Consider the following 16,631-nt stretch of genomic DNA (forward strand, 5'->3'; position numbering starts at 1 on the left):
TTTATAAACGTCGGATGACTATCTACCATCATCTACAGTTTCTCACTCGGATATTCTTTTACTGAGTAGTTTCCTTTTAATAACAAAAGTTGTTCTTCTTCTTCTTCTTCTTCTTCTTCTTCTTCTTCTTCTTCTTCTTCTTCATCTTCTTCTTAGCGTTTCGATGGTAACGCTAAATTGTTGCGACCCAGAAATTAGCCACCCTAATCGCATTGTCGGTGCCAGCCATTAGGTCCTCCTGCGTGCATTTAATAGGAGTGACTTTAGATTATTGAAGATGATAATTATTTAAAAATTATTTAAACTTAGTACATTGTTTAATTTTAAATAATTATAAGCTATATTATTAATCACAAAATATGTCAGATGCCTTTAATTAGGCGAGGTTAATTACACTCAATAATAGAAGCGGTGGTGGTATAATAGTTAAGACGCCCGAGTTTGGAATCCTACTCGTGCCACATGAGTTTGTGTACCAATCTGACTCATGTATAGTAGTTTTCATCGACCACCACTTGCTTCCGGTGAAGGAAAACATCGTGAGGAAACCTGCACACTGGTTGATCTTTAACTTGCGCTTGAAATGGAAAAGGCAATGGCAAACTACTCAAGTGTCAAGAAATTTGTTGTGTGTGTTTCATTCCACGTAATAATCACTCAGCCATGAGAAATAAGACTATAAAGAGAGCAATATCTCACTGGATAAAACAGAAAATAAAAAATAATAGTTGTAATTTAAATAATGGCAAGTTCATGAATTTGTGATATTTTTCTATCGTACTTTTACAAATTGTATTTTCAGTAGTAAAAAAAAAACAAATAAGTTACTAGTTTTTCAGACATTTCACACAATACTCTTTAAAATACAAAACTAATCTCGATTTTAAAATAAGCTGTATTTCATAATGAAGCACAGACAGTGACTGAGAATGTCCCGCCCTAAACGCGTTCAGCGCTCCCTTTGTAATTTATCGTCCGCCATTTTCTTTTTATTTTCTTCTCATTTGGACTTAACGTCTTCCTGTGCAGAAAGAGTTCTGGTTTGTCCAGTGTACAATAAGTTCAATTTTATGGCAGCTTATAATCCTGTCCAATTAATATATACACCATTACGAGGAAAGATTTATTTGTATGTTTGCAACGATTTAACTCAAACACACTAAACGGATTTTGATTAAATTTAATGCCCAAGTAGACTAGAAGTACAGAAGTACCTTTTTCGTCTCCACTTCGCACGGTCGTCGGCATCCCTAGTTGTCAGACACGGATATTAACGTCGACGACATCAAGCCAGCACTTCTTGGCTTTATGTCGTCAAGGATGCCAGGACGTAGATCTATCAAAAAACATATTTATTTCCACAGTATACATAACTGAAACCTTACTTATAACTATAGTGAGGTTGCAGTTATTTTAATACCATTGGGACTGGATTGTAATTGTGGAGATAGCGCCTGTATTAGGTGCCAAAAAACCTGTGAAGCATATCACCATGTCTGGGTTTGAAATCAAACCTTCCTCAAAAATGATACTTTGAGGGTGTTACAAAATCGTTAATAGTACTAACAGAGTAAGGATACCCGATACGTGCCGGGGCTTCGCTCCCGTGCGAATTTCGGGATAAAAACCCTATGTGTTATTCCAGGTTATTTTCTACACGTGTACCAAACTTCATAACAATCGGTCCAGTAGATTATGAGTGAAGAGGTAACAAACAAACTTACTTTCGCATTTATAATATTAGTTGGAATATTTGGGATTTATTCTATTATAAACTACTAGCTTTTGCCCGTGGCTTCGCCCGCGTGATTTTCCACGGGAACATTTTTCCGACCCTATATACATCTCCGTACTTCAAACTTCAATGTATGTAAAATTTCAAGAAGTTTGGTTAAGCACATAAAGCGAGGTAACAAACTTTCGCATTTAATATATTACTTAGTTGGGATATACATCCCGTACTCAGCCTTACGATTGTAATCTTGGGATTAGTGGAAAACGCAGTGAAGGGGAAAAGTTTCGAGCATTCTGCTTTGACAGCAGCAAGTATAGCACCCTCTATTTTGGGAGATGGGTTAAAAACAATTCGTCTAATAATAGTTTCGCAACTCTGCCGCTACGTGTTGAATAGATAATAGTTGTCTGTCTGTCTGTCAATTAGCGAGCGTTGCGCGTTGATTTAAAAGCTTTTGTATTAAGCTGATTAAGCTTTATAATGCAGATGTGATTTTTTCTATGAGTTGCGATAAATATTCATTTATTTTTAGTATACCTCGAAGCGCACTTTTATGGTGCGCTTCGACGGGTGCGCATCGAGGAATACCTCTAATAATAAAAAAAAATGGTCTTTGTAAAACAACTTACACAACATTAGGTAATTCATAAAGACAAACTCGGATAATTTTTAGCACACGTAATTTTATTGTTTCGCATTAAATTCAACATTATTTGTTACCGTTGTGCGGCAATTTTGTTATCACTGGACTACCGATGAATCACCACAGCGACAAACAAAGACAAGGAGCTTCCACGTCGCCATAGACAAATACAAAAACACGGTTAAACTTTCATTATCATAAAAGTGAAAAGGAGTTATAACCCAGCAACATTTCAAAGGCACGGTTGAAATTGTTAACAATATAATTTATAAGGCAATTTTACCTTCTTTGTTATATGTTGTTATTGTGTATAAACTGTCAATTGTTTCAAATCCAGAGGTTCTCAAAATGTGCATTGAATTCTTGTGGATTTTCGACACCTAGGTGAATAGCCAGCTGGTGACTTCAGGACAATAAAATGTGGAATTTATTAACTTAGATCATATCATTCGGGTGATCAAAATACAATAAATCATTTATATCTCGGTCAGAAATTTTCGATGTGAGTGATGATAAACATTGCACGCGTAGAATTCATTCTTGACTCACTATTTAATAGAACATGGATACTCGCAATCATTTTTGTATTGTGTTATATTATATCAACTATTTGCCATGTAAACATGTATTAGTGGAATCGCTCGCGTGATTTATGTTTTAATGCTCACTTACTTGTCTTCAAAATGTCAAGTTTAAGCCTTCTGTCAAAGTTTCTACACTAGTTCTATGGACACAATATAAACGTCGAACTATAGGAGACATGTCCAGTACAGTAACATCTTTAGGATGTTGTTGGGGCCGTCTCGTAGGTGCAGTGCGTCAGGCATGTTCGCGGAGGCCAGCACAGACGGTTTTCATGCCGTCATGCGCAAAAAGTCCGCCTCTTTGTTGCAGCATGTGCGGGCAGCGCCAACACCATTCCAGGCATGATATCCACACGGCCGGATTGTCCCTTACTAAGGCACTGCATATTGGTGTCCATAGGAGGCCGAATATAAATTATTTAATTATTGTATCATTATTATTGGACTGAAATTGAAATTGTATTTTTGCTAACATAGATTGTAAGTTAAATTGTTACTAACACATTATGGGCAATCCGAAATAAAGAATTATTATTATTGTAGTATCTCCTTTCAAAAATTCACGGCACAAAGTCCGGTCCTTTGAGAGGCTTGCGTGGGGATATGGATCCAACACGTAGAGGCCCTTTGAAGAGTTTTGATGTTGTGTAGGTCTCCCGCCAAGATCCGCTCGCGGATATACCAATGTAATAATATGCCCATGAGCAGGTCTCGGCGGGAGTGTGAACTATTGCAGAATAATGGATAGAAATACCTACTGGTCTATAGAATGAAATTTGGATGGACTGAGAATGGGTTATTGCAAAGAGTTCGGTCACCTGCCATAATCATGATAACTGACTATTCAGTGGCAGGTGGTGACTCGCCGCTCACTAGATGGGCCCCTCAAATCAGTCGCCGCGATTGGCGACAAAGGGGCAACATTGGCGTGGGCGGCTAAGGGAGTAGAGAGGTGAGTCTGCGGGGCGCGAAATCATGGTGATCCAGTCAGACGTCCCCGGCGTTATGACATTTTACAATTCCACCCTTCGAGCATATAGCTCTCGCGACTCCACTCTGGCCGGCCGATGAAGGCAAGCCAGAGGTAGGGGTCCTGTTACCTCTCGGTTTCCACTCCGACCTTGGGGAAGGAAGGCGGAGGTGAGGAACAGGGGCCTCCCCTGGGAGCACTCAGGTCCGTGGGGTCGCTACTCCCCAACAGCTCAAATTAAATTACGTGCGTGTGGTCTGAGGGCCCACTTCTTGAAATTCTATGAAATTGTGCTTGGGATTTAGTGAACATTCCAAAAGAATTGATTTTGTCATCTAGCCTATGTTTTTGCCGCCATTAAATTGCCTGCAAGGTGACACCACATATAAAAATGACACATTTGTAGGACCTGAATTAGACACTCACAAACATCCAATTTAAACTACTTCGTCGTTTCAAATTCAAATTCAAATTTTTTATTCAATTTAGGATGATATACATCGCTTATTGACGTCAAAAAAATTACTTAAACTAAGTCTACTGCCGGCTTCCAAAGCGCAAGTGAAGAAGAAGCGGCGCAAACAAACTTCACCGCAGCCTTTTCTCCAAGGACGTCAATTAACAAATATAGGTCTTATATATATATATATATTAAAAATTAAGAGGACGAATTTAAATTAATTACCTAACTCGATTTGTCGTTTTATTGTGCTTCCACGAAGTACTAAAGACATTATTTTTCTTACTAATTTATTTTAAAACTAGATGTTGACCGGGTCTTCGGTCCCATGGGAATTTTGAGATAAAATATAGCTTATAGCAATCTTTGATATTGTACCTTTCTAATGGTGGAAGAATTTTTGATATGGGTTCGGTAGTTTCGAAGTTTACATGCCTCAAATATACAAACTCCCAAACGCTTACCTCTTTATAATAATAATACCTATAGATAAATAGATTGCATCCATATATGGTATAGTCTTGGTCGTGTCGTATAAATAAATAAATAAATAATATATTAGGACAAATCACACGGATTGAGTGTGATGCGATACTAACTCAACGATACTATATTTTATAACAAATACATAATATAGATAAACATCCAAGACCCGGATCAATAAGAAAAAGATCATTTTCCATCATGACCCGACCGGGGATCGAACCCAGGATCTCTCGGTTCAGTGGCAATAACTTTACCACTGCGCCACCAAGGTCGTCTAAATATATATATACGTATAGGAACGTAAAATCTATGACAGATAGCAGTCTAGACTGGAAAATACTTCATCGACAAGACCTTCGTAATTGAATTTATTGATTGATTCACACTTCACAGATATAATAACATTAAGTACATGTTCTTTCATGTGGATTGATTACATAATCCAAGCGATAGGGAAACATGTAATGTATACGACTAGTTTCTACTTTCACGCAGATTTTTAATCATGATTGATTGATTGAAAATCTGCGTGAAAGTAAAAACTTGAATTTGCATAAAATGTAGGTACAAAAGGTTTAGATCTTAATAATATATGTCCCTTATACATTTTAAATATCTTGCGGAGGTATGCAAAATTACAAATGCACAATAAATTGTAGTTATTATAGAGCATTATAAACAAATAAAAAACAACATAACATAGGTACCTAGGTACCTTAAATTAATTACCTACTTCGTAGTTCTGTCCACAGGACATCAATCATCACAAACTCGCCTCTATTACCACCAGATTACAGATCCATAAGGTACCTTACCAACCACCAATAAAAAATCATTCAATATTATTTTACACATAAAAACGGCTTCTCCATCAGTTACTGTCCGAATATGAGTCGCACTCCAACAAGACATTAATATTACATTATATTAGTGTATAATTATAATCTTTCTCTTTCTTTCTTAATTGTTATTGTGATGTAATTATATTAGTTTTTACAATTAATTTGTATGTATCATACTAACTAAGCACATACCGAACTTTGTCCCAACAATTTTACTGTCTACCCACTAGCTGAAACTTTTTAAACAAAACGAATGTAAACAAACTGTGGATAACGTGGTTGGTTACGAAATTATGTAAACTAGTTGTTTAATTCTAATTTTTTACCATTTCATTTTGTAACTTGTTCCGCAACAAAAAAATGTCTGTATGAATTTTAAAATAAATCAAGGGTATTATGATAAGTAGGGGAAGTTGTATGGAAATGTTTTATCCCATTTGGCTGCGATACTTTAGTTTCCTTTGTATAGAGGAGCTGCGGCTGGTGTTTCACAAGTGACCCTGCTGATCCTAATCCTAACAAATATTATAAATGCGAAAGTGTGTTTGCTTGTTACCTCTTCTCGCTCTATCTACTCAATCATCTTCTTGAAATTTTGCATACATGTAGTTTGAAATATGGAGAAGGACATTACCTTTCATCCCGGAAAAGATACTGCTCCCGTGGGAAATTCACGCGGACGAAGCCTCGGGCAAAAGCTATTTAAAAAAGATAAACATGATTTTCAGAATACTTAAAAACTTATTATTTTCAGGGGAAAAAGTTTTAGATGCGACACAAAAGCCCAAAATATTGATTTGTCATTGGGTATTAAAGAAGATTGTCCAATTCCTTTTCTGTCGTTATAACAGTGATGGGAAATTTGTTTATCGATACAATAATTTCAAATTGTATAAACAATTTTTGAAACAAAATTAACAGAAATTTATAGACAGAGCGAGACTTATGCCAATCAGAAGGAAGGAAACAACTACAGAATTTCTCATTTATAATTTATAATTTCATTTATGTACTCACTAGCTGGACCCGAGTGCTTCGCTCTCGTGGGAATTTCGGGATAAAAAGTACCGTGTTTCCAGGTTATATTTTATCGTGTATCAAATTTCATGACAAACCGTCGAGTAGATTTTGCGTGAAAGAGTAACAAACATACACATGTACATCCTCACAAACTTTATAATTTATTACTTGGATTTTTCAACAAAGAAATAAAATAGATCCAAGAGCGTGTATTTTCTTTCTCATTCTGTCTTTCTTTCAAAAGAAGGTATTCCCGGTTCTTCCCTAGCCATTGATCGTCGGAGTCCAGGATCCGCTGCGTTATGATTTCGTCTTGATTTCGCACGGTCTTCGGTATACCTAGTTGTCAGTGCATTGGCACGCATATTCTTGACGATATGGAGTTTCTTTGCACATTGTTTAAACCAGTTTACACTCTTAAAATATCGATGTCGATGTTGTGTGTCCCATCACTAGCGGCCGCCATTAGCGGTGTAACATCCCGTCAAGGCCCGATCAATCATAATCATTGTGAGGAAATATTAGAAAACCGTTTGCTGATATTATCATCTTTTATGGTATTGTGGTTGGGAGAGGGTAGTTTTAGTTATTTATGAAAAATTGTGCTAAAATGATTTTACCGACATTGAAAATAGGAGGATCTCATATCGGTGTGCAACAATCTATACTATTATTATAAAGAGGTAAGCGTTTGTGAGTTTGTATGTATGAGGCGGGTATCAGCGGGATCTCTGAAGCTACCGAACCGATTTCAAAAATTATTTCACCATTAGAAAGGTACCTTATCCAAGATTGCAATAGACTATATTTTATTTCAAAATTCCCACAGGAGCGAAGCCCCGGGCAACATCTAGTATTTTATAAACTTTTTGACATAATAACTATATAATTAACGGCGGCTACTTCTGTCTATATGGCTGCGACCACGGACCTGACCAAACCAAAACTCATGTGGCACGAGTAGCATTCGTACCTGGGACCTTTCGGTTCACAGGCGTCTTAACCATTACACCACCACCGCTTCATACATTGCAAGTTAAATAAAAGTTTGTAAAAAAAATACCGTTTTCAAAACAACAACGGTACATTCTTATACTTGATAACAATGTAGAAAGGTTCAAAACAAAACATGGTAAAAGTTTATTGCTCAAAACGGTGTTCATTGATATTTCCTGCGAGCTTTTTTACTTGACTTTCTCTATTTTATGACGCGTCCTCTGCCTTTAGATACGTAAAAGTCAGATGCCTTTAGGCGACACCTGTGTTAACAACATACTGGATAATAAAGAAAATACCTCGGTAAAGTTTGTTGCGCCGCTTCTTCTTCACCTGCGCTTTGGAAGTCGGCGATAGACTTTTTTGTAGTAAATTTTTGACGTCAATAGCGATGTAATACTATCCTTAGTTTAATGAAGTTTTGAATTTGTAGTCTTTAATATCTTAATAGACACATTTAGTTGCACCAGTCAACGTCGACGTTAACTTTAACGTGCGCAGAAAAATGCAAATTAAATAAGCCATTTTGCCATGGGGCCAGTTAAAATCAACGCCAAATTTGACTGTGCAAATTTGCCCTTAGGATGTATTGCAGCAGTCATCTTTGACGTTAACTTTAACCTATGCATAAAAACGCAAAGTACGCCACTTTATCCAAAAGACGGCGGTTAAAATTATCGTCACTAGTCAACTAGTGCAGCTGACTCTTGGCAATAAAGTGACAACTCCATCCATTACGCAAGTTTCGCTATTTAGAGAAATCGGTGTAATTTTTCGTTCGATACCATCTATTTTTAATAGTTTCCGTGAGTGTAATTGCCGAATCGACATTTCTTAATTAAGATCGTTAAACGACTCGATTCTCAGATTAACTATCGGAGATTCCCACGATACGATCAATCGAGATAAAAATGATTATCGATTTCAACCGGGATTTTTGTTTATTTAAATGTATTTTGAATAAAACATACGAAATTTTTGCATTAATTGCAAGTTTTTATCACTTTATATCAGAAATTAGATTCATCGTAATAAATTATAATGTATTTAATATAAATAAATTTTATACAATATTATTTTTTTATTATGTACAAAATGTACCTATTTAAGAATATAATACGATAAGATAAAAGATACAATGGATTAAATTATACTAACATTATTATAATAATATCATAAGGAGAAAATATTTTTGTTTGTAATGAATTTAATTTAATTCTTATTTTATTATGTATTTTACTAACACTAGTATATAAGGATATTTTTGTTACTAACACATACGGATCTGTGGTCTGAAATAAACGTTTATTATTTGTATCTCCTTTTGGGATTCACGGCACTAAGTCCGGTCCTTTGAGAGGCTTGCGTGGGGATATGGATCCAACACGTAGAGGTCCTTTGGAGAGTTTTGATGTTGTGTAGGTCTCCCGCCAAAACCCGCTCGCGGATATACCAATGATATGATATGCCCATGAGCAGGTCTCGGCGGGAGTGTGAACTATTGCAGAATAATGGATAGAAATACCTACTGGTCTATAGAATGAAATTTGCATGGACTGAGAATGGGCTATTGCAAAGAGTTCGGTCACCTGCCATAATCATGATAACTGACTATTCAGTGGCAGGTGGTGACTCGCCGCTCACTGGATGGGCCCCTCAAATCAGTCGCCGCGATTGGCGACAAAGGGGCAACATTGGCGTGGGCGGCTAAGGGTGTAGAGAGGTGAGTCTGCGGGGCGCGAAATCATGGTGATCCAGTCAGACGCCCCCGGCGTTATGACTTTTTACAATTCCACCCTTCGAGCATATAGCTCTCGCGACTCCACTCTGGCCGGCCGGTGAAGGCAAGCCAGAGGTAGGGGTCCTGTTACCTCTCGGTTTCCACTCCGACCTTGGGGAAGGAAGGCGGAGGTGAGGAACAGGGGCCTCCCCTGGGAGCACTCAGGTCCGTGGGGTCGCTACTCCCCAACAGCTCGCCACAAGCTGCCCTGCGAGCTTATTATTATTATTATAATTAATAAACTCAAAAACTACTGGATCGTTTTCGATAATATTTGGCACAGAAACAGACGAAACCGGAGTAACATAGGCTTTTCCTTTCTGATTTTACACGACCGAAGTCGTGAATAACTGCTAGTGATTGAAAACCACACTCGAATACGTTATTGCGAAAGTTCCACTTTGATCCCTAAAGTTAACAACCCCTATGAAAGAAGGTAGGTGAAATGCTTTCTCTGTCTCAGGTATGTACCTATCGATCTACCCTAATACTAATATCCTAACTTATTGACTGAGCGAGCGAAGCGAGCCAGGTCTACAAGTCAACTTGGGGCAAAAATACATTTTTTGTATGTATGTTTGTAACGCAATAACTTTCGAACCATTGGTCTGATTTTGATGAAATTTATAAGACTTTTGCCCACAACTTCGTATGTCTGTAAAAATTTGTTTCCCGTGGGAATTTCAGGAAATCCCTTCTTAACGCTCCCCTACTCTCCCCAGGCAACCTACATGGCAACTTTTCGTTTCCTACGTCCAATAGTTTCAGCTGTACGTTGTCTGTCAATCATAGGTATATTATATATATATATATATATATATATATATATATATATATATATATATATATATATATATATAGATGTAGATGTAGATGTAGGTTCTGTCAATAGAATTTTTAAGTGCGTGGAGCATCAAAATCGTTTAACTCGTTTTTAAAATATTCACAATTTTGTAAAAACTCATAAAAATTTATTGTGTTCGCGAGGTGTAAGTTCGCGGTGAATAACTTTATAAATGCGAAAGTAAGTTTGTTTGTTACATCTTCACGCTCTACTCAACTTCATTCTTCCTAATCTGATTATCTCACATATATACGAAAAGGAATTGTTACAGATACTCTGTCATATATCGTACTAGCTTTTAGCCCCCAGGTTCGCCCGCGTTAGTTATCCAAGGAAAGTTACCCTATGTCCCTTTCCATACTTCACTCTACTGCAAAATTTCAAGAAGATTGGTTGAGTAGATAGAGCACGAAGATGTAACAAACAAACAAACTTACTTTCGCATTTATAATATCAGTTTCTAAATTTCTAAGAAAAGACTCATACATTTCATTCATTTTAACACTTACATCATACATTTCATTCATTGATTTAATTGCAATTATCACTCATAAGATGGCTTCGACAAACACTTTCAATAGCCACAAAACACAATACCTCACTTGCGGTGTCGGCTAAGGCTCACTTTAAATTTCACAATACATTAGTAACATAAAACCAAGAGCGATGTTTATTTACTATATTGATAGAGATGTTAGGGTGGTGGCACAATGGAGCTAAACAACTTTTTTATAAATTTTATTTAATTTGTTTCATTTCATGATTTCATAAATTAAAATAAAGACACATTTTGGATTGTGTCATTAAAAAACTTACTAATTTTACTGATTTCTATAGAATGCCATCTTATGATCAGAGTGTCGATTGTGATAATATTTTGATATAATTGGGTCTTTATCGAATCACTCCCTTCGAAATAAAGCACACACCCGGTTTTAATAAATGTGTGTAAACATGTGTAAACATATTTCATTGATTAGATCTATAGAAGTCCTGTGATATGAATAAATGGACTGTCTAATAGGTAATCAAAGTAGTATACTACTTAACTACTTTGACTGATATCAGCATTGTCCCGTATATTAGTTGTAATACTCCTCTTGTTTCTCTTTGCTTTGCTAAAGGAAAATATCGTGCAAATCCAAACTTGCAAAGTTACATAAATTAATAATAATAATATATAGAGACAAATCATACACATTGAGTTAGCCCCAAAGTACGTTCGAAACTTGTTTATATTATTGGATACTCACTCAATGACACTATATTCTATAACATAAACATAATTAGATACATCCAAGACATCAATCTGAAAAAGACAATTTTCCATGTTGCCCTGACCGGGGATCGAACCCGGAACCTCCAGTGTAGCAGTCCGGCATGATAACTTTAGGCCACGGAGGTCGTCAGAGGTTAGAGAGAAGCCTTTAGGTGACAGAATAAAATCTATCATCTGTTTTCACAATTAAAGAATTCAGTCACTTTATGTGATTTGACCAACTTATATTTTTTATTTTAATTTTAACTTGTATTTTTAATAACATTTTCAGTGTACCCGCAGCCTAAACGTCAATGCTTTTAGCGCTGTTTAAAGTAGTAATAATGCTAGAGTTAGCCGACGCGATGTGCCCAGTGTGTTCCCAGCCTTTTTGCCATTTTCGCGATGCAATGTCCTAGACTACGGCTTATTTTTATTTCGTCGCATTTTATGAGAAGTGTGTTTTTAATGGCTTCCTTCTTGCGTCTTTATAGTTTTCTTCAAAGATGTTTTTAATGGATATAGTAAGGTCAATCGATCCTAACATCCTAGTGTTAGAGTTTCGCAATCATTATATTCAGCCCCAATAATTTTAAAGCTACTTATGATCATTTTGTAACGCTTCTTGTTGTAAATATGTTACATTTTATAGTTTAGAGAGAATTTTCCATTTCATTTACTTTTGTTTTTTTTTTTTTTTTAATTCAAATTCAAATCATTTATTCAGAAATTAGACCTTCACAGTCACTTTTTCTCGTCAATCTTTATATTTATAGTTATTTCTCACAAGCTACAAACTACTGGCATTTCGGAACGACCACTGCTGAGAAGAAATGCCGAAAGAAACTCATTTGAACAGTGTTTTTATTATGCCAGATCGGCTTACCATTCTTGTTTCTTACAATGTTTTTTTTTTCTTTCTAATAATATATAAAAGTACATAATGTACATAGTCAAAAGGTATATCGAAACAGGTTATGATTGTGATCCGAGTGCTGATTATAATATATATATATATCGATGTGAAACACAATTAACTTGCATGAAAATATATGAGAAACGAGATGAGCAGTTTAATTTTATTCTCACATTTTTGGACTCGTCCAAACGGTCCATACTAAATGATACTCTAACGTGACGTCACGATTGAGCAATCCTAGCGAAAAGAGCTATGTTTGTTTGACAGCTACCTTAAATATTGCATTTATGGTGATTACTTGTTAATTAAAGTTGTTTAAAAATGTTAATTTGTTACGATGGTTGAGTTTACTCTTATAACTTTTTAATTTTTTGAAATTGACTTACCAACCAATTCTAATTTAAATCTTCGTATAATGGCGGCATTGTTACAATCTGTGAATTATCGCAATTATTTTAAAATATATCTTTTTTATCTAGAGCATACTATATTTTTTGAAATTTTCTGACCTTAGCGGCGACCTTAGTTAGTGGTAAATAAAAAAAATGTCTCGAAATCGTACTCCCGATCTTTTTTTCTCAAATTGCATTAACAATTTCATAATATTTATATTTGATTACCTCGAATTAGTCCGGGTGGTCGAGCGTCTCAAGAACCAACGTCACGTGATTCGCTGAACAAGAGGTTTCTGAGAAATCCATCCGCGTACGATACATACAAACATACACTAACGTACTGAGAACGATTGAGGTAAACATGATTAAAATTGACCATTTCATATATTATAATCTCTCTTATTGTATACTAGCGGCCCGCCCCGTCTTCGCTCGTGTGAAAACATAATAAATTAATACACCTAAACCTTCCTCAGGAATCGCACTATCTATTGGTGATAATCCGTGCAACAGTTTTTGAGTTTATCGCGAACAGATAGACGCGGCAGAAAAAATTGAAAAGGAAGGATATAGAATTAGCAATTTGCAAAGTAGGTACCTAACATACCAACCCTATCTATGTTTAACGTGGCCTTCCAGTTTCACATATCTTGGCTCTGTCTACCCCGTAAAAGACAAAGACGTATACAGTATAAATGTAAATTTTGTAGATGCTGCTGTGATTATACAACCTGTCTGACGGTCATCCCTCCTTGGGAATGTTATTGTTGTCTATCCTGCCAAGGCTATGTGTCCCTTAACCGCTCCGTACGACACAGAGTGGTCCTTTTCAAAAATATTATCTACAAGAGTTATTCTATAAAACTTAAGCGCTTTACGCGCTCACTTGTTTCTTTATTTTCCAGGTTTTTTTTGTCCAACAGTGGGCTAGTGGGCAACAAGGATGGCTTCTATAATACTGATTAATTGGAAGCCCAAAACCCTTATTCGTTGTCGTAACAGGATTTTTGGGACGTATAATGGTATTACAAAGTCGTTGGTGTGTTCCTCGTGTAGCCTACTTGAAGCTAATACAAATATTTATTTCTTTATTTATTAAACTGAAGAAAACACATTATTATACTGAATAATATGTAAGCAGGAATAGTCGGAAGCACAGTAAAACACGTCTGTTCACTAAGGGATTTATTGCGGAGACGAGTACCTTCCAAAAATTACAATCTTAAATAGGTAGTTAGGTAGGTACCAATAGTTATAGCTACCCACATATAGATATGTTACACTTTACATTTATTATATTTTCCAAGCAAAAGCATTATTTTTACTTTAAAAATATGTTTTTTTGTTTATTTATACGATATGTGGATAAGTTAAGTGCATTCTTTAACCGATAGGAGAAACAGATAATAAAAAATACACAAAAAATATCAAGCGCTTGACCGTTGGGGCTGCGCTGTAATTACAATTTTTCAAATTTTAACTAAGACAAATATTAGATTTACTATCATACTATAAATAATTAATCTGTACTGTGGTACTGTCGATTTTATAAATTATTGATTTTGGAAATGATTCCTTCCTCGAGAAAATTGAAGGATTTTAATGACATTGCGGCCGCAGCGGGTGTGCGCGTATGTATGTATATACACGCGCCCTATGTTTATTATGTATCTATCTATTCTAAGAAATATACACTGAAGAAAATTGAGTGACATTTTTATAAGTCGTATATTATGAGGCGTAATTTATATATAATTCGTCGATATTTTTATGAGTCGTAATTTTTAACGCCATGTCTTTTTCTCAGGGACTATTTCCGATTGGGGACAAATAGAAAGACAGGTAGGGAACCAATGACATAGCTGTACGAATTGGGGCGTAAAATAATGGTTTAAGAGCTTCCTCTAACAAAATTGGTAAGTAAAACAGTTTTGTTTCTGACTGAAAAAAAATATATATTTATTTGTAATTATTAACTTGAGTGTGTTTGACTTTACGCAAGTCTGATAGTAGATCTAGTTGTCTAGTAGTGGTGTAAGGTGTTACACGCAAGCTCAAAAAATGCCTATTAACTTTTTTGTTTAATTATTGGGTTATATCCAACTAATATTATAAATGCGAAAGTTTGTGAGGATTTATGAGACTATGTTTGTTACTTTTTCACGCAAAATCTACTGGACGGATTGTTACGAAATTCGGTCCACGGGTAGAATATAATCTGTGAATATAACATAGGGTATTTTTTTATTACGAAATTCCCACAGGAGCGAAGCCCCGGGACGCAGCTGGTAAGATATAAAAACTGGTTGTGTGTGATCCCGTCTTAGACTAGATCCGCACCATATCATCCCGTGGATGTCGTAAGAGGCGACTAAAGGACACAATAGTATTGGCAACTGATAGGTAACAATAGCATTCCCAAAGAGAGTTAACGTAAGACAGGCGGTCGATTGTAATATAACAGTCGATTTTTTTTAAATTGTTGATGCAACAACATATCATAAGCAAGTAAATAAATTATAATATTTTCTACTTCCAGCTTATCACACAAACAAATACAGGATAAACATGTTATGGTATGTTTAACACGCCAGTTAACAAGATAAACTTGATAGCCGCTTCCCATGCATATTTACTTTAAGCGGTAACAGTATCTGTAAAATTATTTATGATTAGCGTAACAAAGTTTGTATTTCAAAATAGGAATTTAAAATGTCTCAAAAATATATTGTTTTAATCTCCAAAAATGTTTTAAACAATTTTATACATATTTATTTTTCAGCCCAGATTTACTTTATTTTTTATAAACATAAAAATTTCGTGACTTATTTGCAATTTATGAGTGAATGTTCTCCCTTGAGTAGCCTTTACAAGGTGACGACCGCAACGCGCTCAACAGTCCCCGACCTGATGAATTTATCGTTAATGTACTAATGGTATCCGAAATAAAATAGTACACTTGAATCTTTAAAAAATACACTTTTCTATAAATATCAACCCGTAAAACTAAACAAAATTGTACAAAAAAAAAAAACAAAAATTGTAAGCTTTCTCAGTTTTCACAAAATTCACCTAGATGGCGCTACGTGTAACAAAAGCTCCCACAAAGCTCTGTGAGCGATTCGAGATTCGAGCTTTTCATTTGTTCAGAGTCAAATTCATACTTATATTTTCAAGTCATAACTTTTGACATGATTTGAAAATGATGATGTCAATTTGGTTAATTTTTTTTTCAGTAATTTTTATTTTAATCGATTAATAAATTCAATAAATCATTGTTAATAATTAGAATAAAATTTGTTGATTTTGTGATTTTTTGTCGGTTTTTATTAATAAGTACATTAATTCAATGGTTGTGGTAATATTTGAATTTATTTGCAAACTGTATATAATTTACTTATTATTATATTAGTATTATTATCTTATTAAAAACTATTATGAGGGTCAACACGATGTTGAATAGGAGTGTGGTGGACAGTTTGTCCTTCCTACATATCACGTCAAAACAGAACATTGGATTGAGCTAATTCCTGGTGTGAGGAGAGCTGGAGAGCAACATACCTAGGCCACTATTTGCCGCAGACGAAGCCGCGGTCATCAGCTAATTATATTATCACTGATATACATAAATTAGTTAGATTTTCATACGCTAGATTTGACTTTAATATCATAGTTTTCTTCCATCATAACCGTAGCTTT

The 16,631-nt window shown here is 35.4% G+C and overlaps 1 long non-coding RNA gene across 1 annotated transcript in view; it reads right to left on the reverse strand.

Moving 5' to 3' along the window:
• Positions 1 to 1,268: 1,268 nt before the first annotated feature.
• Positions 1,269 to 16,631, reverse strand: part of LOC128681380 (uncharacterized) — a 30,383-nt gene continuing 15,020 nt past the window's right edge. Inside the window, exon 3 of the long non-coding RNA XR_008406008.2 lies at positions 1,269 to 1,336. This is a non-coding gene — a long non-coding RNA (uncharacterized LOC128681380). The remainder of the gene's footprint in view (positions 1,337 to 16,631) is intronic.

Source organism: Plodia interpunctella, chromosome 27, assembly GCF_027563975.2.
Source record: "Plodia interpunctella isolate USDA-ARS_2022_Savannah chromosome 27, ilPloInte3.2, whole genome shotgun sequence".
NCBI classification, from domain to species: Eukaryota; Metazoa; Arthropoda; class Insecta; order Lepidoptera; family Pyralidae; genus Plodia; species Plodia interpunctella.